The sequence below is a fragment of the Pinus tabuliformis genome, chromosome 1_2 (assembly GCF_031772625.1).
Source record: "Pinus tabuliformis cultivar Carrire ecotype Pingquan chromosome 1_2, CPIR1, whole genome shotgun sequence".
Lineage (NCBI taxonomy): Eukaryota > Viridiplantae > Streptophyta > Pinopsida > Pinales > Pinaceae > Pinus > Pinus tabuliformis.
This window is the reverse complement of record NC_142298.1, coordinates 401,031,314-401,040,262: the sequence shown is the minus strand read 5'-3', so window position 1 is coordinate 401,040,262 and position 8,949 is coordinate 401,031,314. Positions and strand designations below refer to the sequence as shown.

General features: G+C 38.7%; 1 pseudogene; it reads left to right on the top strand.

The window, feature by feature from the left end:
- Window positions 1-597: 597 nt before the first annotated feature.
- On the top strand, window positions 598-1,735 carry LOC149206046 (ERAD-associated E3 ubiquitin-protein ligase component HRD3A pseudogene; annotated as a pseudogene).
- The last annotated feature ends 7,214 nt before the right edge of the window (window positions 1,736-8,949 follow it).

Genomic DNA, 8,949 nt, shown 5'->3' with positions numbered 1-8,949 from the left:
AAAGCACATATATTGACAGGGAATGGGCAGACACAATAGAAAACCTCCTGTATGAGGATTCCCCTATGCATTCTCCGATGGAGAGCACAACCTTGAAGGATTATTCTAATGGAAGCATAGATTATCCCAGTGTTGCAAATATCTCTGATTCATGTTCTGTTTCACAAACTAATTCTTTGCAACAAGAAGCATATGCATCAACTGGTCACCGGCAAGATAATGTTCATACAGGGAGCTCTTCCAAACAGCTGTTAGGTCAATGTGCAACTGCAATATCTGAAGGTAAAGAAGAAATGGCATCACATATAATCACAAAATTGAGAGAGACAGTCTCAATTCAAGGAGACCCAATGGAAAGACTTGCAGCTTTCATGGTGGAGGGTCTTGCTGCATGAATAGAATCTTTAGGAAACGAAATATACAAAGCTTTGAATTGTAAAGAGCCACCAAGCACTGATACTTTATCTGCCATGCAAATGTTATTTGAAGTTTGCCCATATTTCAAATTTGGTTGCATGGTGGCCAATGGTGCAATTTGTGAAGCTTTCAAGGATGAGCAGAAGGTTCATATACTAGATTTTGATGATGAGCAGAGTGATGCAAAGGTTTGTTTTGTATTATCATTTTGCTGCAGAAGGTGGAAACTTTCAGTCGAAGATGGCACTGGCCTATACCTATTATCGACAACAGATGTATGAGAAATCTGTTAAGCTTTATGCAGAACTTGCATCTGTAGTAGTATCTAGCTTCTTAGTTTCAATGAATCACCATTGGTTGAACCAGTACGGATCAATGATGGAGCTGAAGAGAACAAAGCAGCATTAAGGAAGTCGCGTGGTGAGAAAGATGGTGATTTCCAAATTATTGAATATCAGGCCCAGAAAGGGAATGCAGTGGCAATGTATAAACTTGGTGTATTCTACTACTTTGGTTTGAAGGGGGTTCCCCGTGACAATGTGAAAGCATTATCATGGTTTCTTAAAGCGGTTGAGAAGGGAGACTCAAATTCGATGGAATTTCTCGGTGAAATTTATGCAAGAGGTTCTGGAGTTGAGAGGAATTTTACCAAGGCATTAGAATGGTTCAAGGCTGCCTCTAGGCGAAAGCGTTTTTCTACATATAATGGCATTGGCTATTTGTATATGAAGGGTCATGGAGTAGAAAAGAAAAAAATTATACAAAGGCAAGAGAATTCTTCAAAAAGGCAGCTGAAAATGACGACCCCATGGTCATGGGCATTACAATCTAGGAGTGTTGTACTTTAAAGGACTGGGTGTGAAGAAAGGCATTAAAGTAGCTTCCAGGTATTTTATAACAGTAGCTAATGCTGGTCAACCAAAGGCCTTCTATCAATTAGCAAAAATGTTCCAGAAAGGGATCGGTCTGAAAAAGGATCTTAAGATGGCCACTACATTCTATAAGCTTGTTGCAGAGAGAGGACCTTGGGGATCCTTGTTGCGATGGGCATTAGAGTGTTACTTGAAAGGGAAAATAGGCAGAGCTCCGCTATTGTACTCGAGAGTTGCTGAGCTTGGATATGAGGTTGCACAGAGTAATGCTGCATGGATTCTTGATAAGTTTGGGGAATATGATATGCATAGGAAAGTCAGGTTTCTGCAGTGATGTTGAACAACATCAACGTGCACACACCCTTTGGTGGCATGCATCAGAGCAGGGTAATGAGCACGCGGCACCTTTAATTGGGGATGCCTATTATTATGGATGAGGTACATGAGGTTCCAGCACATATGTTTCGTAAAGTCAATAGCATTACAAAGTCTCATTGTAAACTTGGGCTTACAGCTACACTTGTCCGAGAGGATGAGCGAATTACTGATTTGAACTTCTTGATTGGGCCCAAGTTATATGAAGCCAATTGGTTGGATTTGGTGAAGGGAGGATTACTGATTTGAACTTCTTGAAGTTTTAGAGCCTGTGAGTTTCCCATCCGTCTCCATGAACAACAACGTGGAGATAAGATCATTGTTTTCACAGACAATCTTTTGGCACTTACTGAATATGCAATGAATCTCAGGAAGCCTATGATTTATTGTGCTACCTACTTCAGGTGAAAGATCGACATAATGGAAACTTGTTGATGGATGAGGAAGGACATATCATACATATTGATTTTGGTTTTATGCTATTCAATTCTCCTGGTGGTGTGAATTTTGAAAGTGCTCCCTTCAAAGTTGACTCGAGAACTTCTAGAGGTAATGGATTCTGATGCAGAGGGTAGTCCGAGCGAGTTCTTCGACTATTTCAAAGTCCTATGCATTCAGGGATTTTTTGACATATAGAAAACATGCAGAACGGATCATATTACTGGTTGAAATGTTGCAGGACTCTGGTTTCCCATGTTTTAAAGGTGGACCAAAAACAATACAAAATTTGCGAAAGCGCTCTCATTTAAGTTTGACAGAAGAGCAATGTGTTTCTTTGGTTCTATCTCTCATCAGCAGCAGTTTAGATGCTTGGCGATCAAGGCAGTATGATTATTACCAACGTGTGTTGAATGGTATCTTGTGAGAATTTATATTGCTCGGGCGCATTTCATTCTCAGGTTTATGTTTTCCGTTAGTCATCTTTGTTGAGGAGCTTTTGCTTCATCTTCAGGAGGATACAGTTATCTTGACACGAAACAGCCTTCACATAAAGAACGGTTATTTCCTAGCAGTGCTCGAAATCAAGGCACAAGACTGTGTTTTTGAAATTAGACAGTAGTTTCGTAGCGCGCTACGAAACTGCTGTAGCTGCACGTTACAATTTAGTTGATCAATTATGATAGACAAAGCGAAAAATCTTTTTGAAAGGTTTTGTCATCACACAGGTACATGAAAACGGTGACAGCACATCAAGGACGTGGCAGTCTGCTCTATTTTGGGTAATTAAAGGATAAAAGCATGCTTCTTTGGATTCGAATATTTTGAGGCAAACCAAGGACCGACAAACAGGGGCAGTTTCCTATATTTCAGGGTATTGGACATTGAAGACAAACATGAAGCATTAAAGGTCCATCACAGCCACCGCCAGAAGGGAACCAGATGTCAGAGAACGAAAATGATTGTAGACCAAGGCTGTTATGGAATTAGAGTCCTATTTGATTTAGAAGTCTAGAAGATCTAGTAGAATTAGAATCTTAATTGTTTTAGGATTCCAGAGCTGTCAATTAGTAGTCAGTTGTAATTATTAGTTAGTTAAAGTGTTAGTAGGTGTCATCATAGGCAGAATTGGAGTTCCCCTCACGCTGGAGGAGGAACCTCAGTTAGAATAAAAACTCTATATATAGCTGAAATAGCAATGTAATGGGGGTGGGAAAACTTTATGATAGAGCATTGTATTTGGCTTATGTAAAGACAGAGTTTCAGTAATATAATTTGGCTTTACTTCTCAGGATTCATGAAGGATTTCTATGTTCAGAATGCGTGATCTTGTCCTTTCCTTAATTTTTTACAGTTGTATAGATGTATAATCACTCAGAATTCACTGATTGTGCTCTGATTTTCTGTATGCATTTATAAACTGTGGTTCCATATGAGTTGTGTTCTGAATATTCAAATGCTGAATGCCCTGACTTCTATGTAAAGTCAAGATCATTGTTTATTAAGGTGTTGTTGACTCCATAGGCCCAATGGAAACTTGTTTAATGCTTTTCCATCATCCATATTTGTCTCAGCTATTTCACAAAGAGTTAGCCATCTTATCTTAATCAAAATCAATAACCCATCCAGAGAGAGCCCTCTCGGGTTGAGGAGGCTAGGCCTCAGCCTAAAGTAGGTTTGAAATAGTTACTTAGAGTCAACCTGACCAGCAGCCTATCAGGGCCTGATTTTGAGATAACAATAGGAACGCTTGTACCCAACACATACCACAAACAATCAGATAAGAGACACCATGAACTGAACTCCAAAGTCTTTATTATGATTATTCCAACATTCCCAGCGGGACAAAAATTTACATCAGCGTTTAGATCTACATAAGCCAAAACTAGATGACTTGAGATACAAATGACTCTCTGTTTATATATAAATCCTCCAAGTGGAAAAATAACAGCTAGTTGGCTTGATCCTAGCCAAAATAATCTTGGTCGTCGATAAATATTTGATCATCTTTTAATATCCACCGTTGAAACTAGTTATTTTTGAGGAATTTTCGAATTTCTCATTTAATCCACTTTTTATTAGCTCGAAATTAATTATTTTGAGCTAATTTCCTTAAAAAATTGATTTTGACTTAACAACCAAGGCCCAAGGGTCCAATTTTTCTAGAAATTTCCAATACTCCCTTGGTGGGGGACCTCTAAAAATTAATTTCTTTTATACCCACGAATTTTTCCACTTAGATAATTTAATTTCTCTAAGACTCTAAATTTGACTCTAATTAATTAAATTCTAGCTTAGGATTTTAATTTATTTTTGCCAGAAAATTTAATTAATTGACAGTTGAGGGGATTAATAATTTTTCCACCCTTTAATATTTTAGCCATGGTGTCTAAGTATGAGGGACCATACACTAAAATATTTTTTACATAAGATAATTACATTTTAAACCCTCAAAGGGGGAACACCTATTCAATATAGACCCTCAAATTACACACCCAATTCTGTGAGACAATACGATCTAGTAGACCAAGTGATTTGTAATAAAATAATTTAGCCAATTAGCTTCAATTATTCCCAAATCACTTTTACATAAGACTTAACTAAAACACCATGACTCACCTAAGAATTTGTTGACAAATTCCATCCTAGCTTTGGGGTGAGGTTGGAGGGAAAAAATTTGTCGACCATCCGTGTTTAGAAACACACATGAATCAGTGAGATGAAAAACTTCCTAGGATGAAATTTTCATTAAAATAATAGACTTACCTAGGTTATTACATACATACATGGTCTTGCTAGCATCATTTACATTACAAATTTGTAGAATTGGTTTACAAACATATAAGAAACAGATGGCCGATGATATCGATCCTTTTAAAAAATTGGCACATCTGCTTCCTTGAAACTTTGACAAAAATGAGTACAACATATGGCTCCATATGGGGACACATTTCTTGCATGAAGTAACATGAGAATCCCATAATTTTTCATCCAAGAAAACATAATTCCATCAAATAGATATCCATTCAAGATCAAAATCATCATGCATATATAATAAATCAGCCGTAATATACAAATTATACTCTAATCAACTGGAAGAGAACATTAAAACATAAATACATGAAATAAAACTAATTAATGACATGAAATAAAAATGGGTAGGGTTATAGATACTATACAAGCAATTCCCTATGGCATCAGATGTCATCCTTGTAGTATAGTTTGAGCATCTGCCCATTTCCTGGCAACTCTATGAGACCGCCTTCCAAAGTATTTAGATAAAATGAATTTTCTCCAACAATTCATCTCATGATGTACAACCCAAGACATAGACTATTGAAATTTCCATGATTATCGGGCTTCACATTTCTGCGATCCCATAATAATACCAAATCAGCAATCTACAGATCACTGACTACTCACAGTTTAAGATTGGGTGAATATGGAGAATACTGACCACACTAGCAGATGCACAAGACCATGTGATGGCCGGCTCCAACCAGTAAAGAAGTCTGCAAATCTAATCTACTAATGCACAGACAGGATGACAACTCTCTAGACTAGATGAAGAGAAACCTAAACAACTCATTCAATGATACATACAAGACCTTTAACACAGAGGTAGGATGATAGCTACTCTAATGCTAAACATCAGGAGTTCAGGAATATAGCATATCAAGCACAACTTGGAAGAGAAGATAAATGGAAAGTGAGAAATTAACAACAAAAGAAGCTTGTATTAGCTGAAAATGAAGATGAGACACTGCAAGTGTCAAAATAGTTACAGTCTCCAGAAGTTGAACCTTACATCAAAACATCAACCATCAACCCTGATTACATCTTGTTTTTGGGTATATATAGAGTTTCATTACAAAGGCACTTGGCCATTTTAGGTATGGAGGGGTCATAATTGACCACCAACTGCATTTAACTACCTGATGGAGTCTCTGAATGCGTTTGCTTGTTTCAGTGGATGAATCTGATCTTTTCAGGTACTCTGTTGTCCTCTCAAGCAGTTGGAGTGTTCATATCAATGAAGTTCCATAACTGCTAAATGCAGTTACATGCTCATGCTCTGTCCCTTTCCTCTTTGGCCATACTATTTGTTAAATTTGGTTGTTGAGGAGCAGCTACAACTGGTACTGGTGAGTCGGTTGCCTTCGTCCTTCAAGCACATGGAATGGTCAAGGGACATGGACTGCGTGTCAAATGGACAAGCTGGGTGAGGGAGAAAGATCGGCTGTCAGATCGGGAGGATAGATGGCAGATATGGCTTGGCGGAGGGTATCAGAAGAGGTGGGAGTGGAGCAAACATAAGCTGTTGGATCTCAAGCGGATAGATCCAACAGTGATCGGGCGTTGAAGGTGTGAGGCCATTATCGGACGGGAACGGAAATTTAAGAGGTAAGTGGTATCGATCGCACCACCTTTTGGCTTCAGGCGGTAAAAAGGCGAGGCTGTGTCATTCCATTCAACACATGACACGTAGCGGCGGAGGAGAGAGAAAACCACTCTCCATCGTGTGCTAACGTTCCATCACTTCGTGGATGTGGGGAGAGCGAATGTCATTGGATCTTCGGCGTAGATGATCAGATGGTGGGGATACGACCGTGCAAGTCATCTTATCGAGTGCAACAAGAGTCATTGGATCAGCGAGGAAAATCAACGGTGGAGGTTACGGGCGATGAGTTTATGAAGGTGCAAAGTCGTATGGGTGCGGTTTTATGGGTTTGTGGGTTTTAGCGTTCGGGGCTTGTAACAGAAGGGATTTTGTTGGTTTTTTATAAGGAGAGTAGGGGAAATAGAGATGAAGGGAGAATGGGCAGGTCAAAGGGAAAGGAGAAAGTGACCATTATAAGCTTCTCTCGAGCACGACCAAGGACCAATCACTTCCGACCTTTATAGAATCATCATTATATAATAGTGCTAACAGGTCATAGGTGCGAAGGGGGGGATTAGGCCATTTCCTCCCGGATGCTAAGGTTCAATTCCACATGTATGCATATATATATATGTGTGTGTGTGTGTATACAAGCCTGTACGGGCTATCCTTCCTGAGCTTTCCGATAATTGGCCATGAACCTTAACACACTGAGTGTACATATATGTATAAGTAATTTATGTTATCTCTTCTGTGCATAAACAAAATAATTGCAACAAAATGCATGCAACCATATATTTATTCATATATGAAGGCTACAAACACACCACTAGCCTAAATTTCAATCTTAGAGTAAACAAAAAAATCATTTTAAGGATGATATTTTACCAATACATTGGCCTAGCTATTAAGGTTACAATTAGCCCCGAATTAATCACAGGGAAAACAATTCCTTCCATAAAAATCATTGCACAAAGTATTGGCATTCCTCTTTTATGAATGAAACCCCAATTTCATATCATGAATACAACATTAAACCAATACAAACCACATGTAAGACAATTTACAAAAATAAGCACAATTGAATACTTATCTTATGTAGCACAATGATTTGTCGATTGAGAGTTTGATTTAAACTCTCCACCTAACCTTAGACAAGCTACAACAACTTGTACTTGTAGCTATCACCCCCAAGCTAGATTATGGTGCTCAAGGTGGAGTGCTTTGAGAGGAACTTAACCAATGTTGACAGCTAAAACAGGATTCCATAAGGTCACTCAAACTTTTCTGACATAATTAACATCCATGTTAGGATACCACAATATAAAGAGTCTCAACTCACTTTCAGGAGAAGAGAGTCCACATTAAGGGAAGGTTCACCAGTGGATATGATATTGATGAGTAAGATATCACCTCTTGTGGTAATTATTAGTGAGTTAAGAACCAGAGCTTCAGCCCCATGGAAACTCCTGGTGGTTCATGAACCATCACAAATACCACAATGTGTCTTCCTAGCACAATAGTTTCATCAATTTGCAAGCTTATAGTGGGTTCTTCAGCCTTCAGGAAATCCACTATGCTTTATAATATTTCACCCAGAAAACCTCTTCGAGGGTCTCTTAGTTGTTTCACTTTCTCTAGAGCTCGATCACTATGATTTTGATATTTACTCTCTCATCACACCTTCAACCCTTGTAGGAATTTATCCCAGCGTTCACTAATCTTCTTTTATACTGTGTATGCACATGCATAACCCCATTTCTCTCATCTCGACTTATTTTTGTTTCTTTTCCCAATAGACCAACCATTTTTCGTCTTTGAGGCTCCACGCAGGTCTACTCCTTAGACAACACAACCCATTCCGGCTCTTTAATTTTTTGTCCTAACCCATCCCAGTTGTTTAATTTTTTGCTTGGGTATTTTATTTTCTTTTTCAGTTTATTTATTACACAATCAACCCATTTAAACTTCTTATCCAACCCATGGTTGATACATTTAAATCAACCATTTCCTTAGGCAAACTCCTTCCCCAAGAAACTAGAATATATGTCCCTTTATATCATCCTTTTAAGTAATTACAATTATTTACAATGAGGGAATATTAACCTGGTGATGTCACAAGATCTAAAAAATAAGAATAAAATACATACTTTTACACCTCCCCATCAATAGCACTAGAAATTGATGTCCCTTAGTGTTGGCTTATGGGGGCCTGACCCAGGTTTAGAGTTATTTAGCCAAACAATTCCCTATGCTACTGGCCCTTTCGGCATCAGCCCGCGAGGCGCGGACTGAAGTCTCACCCGAAGCAGTATGGGGGGATGCTGGGACCAAGTTTCCGCACCCTTGAGATGGATGTGATGCCGGTTTAGTCCAACTAAACCTGCCTTCACACAGGTCACTTCGCACACTGTTCTACCCTTCAGTACCTTCGTGATTTGTTATAACCCTAACCAGGGGCTGAAG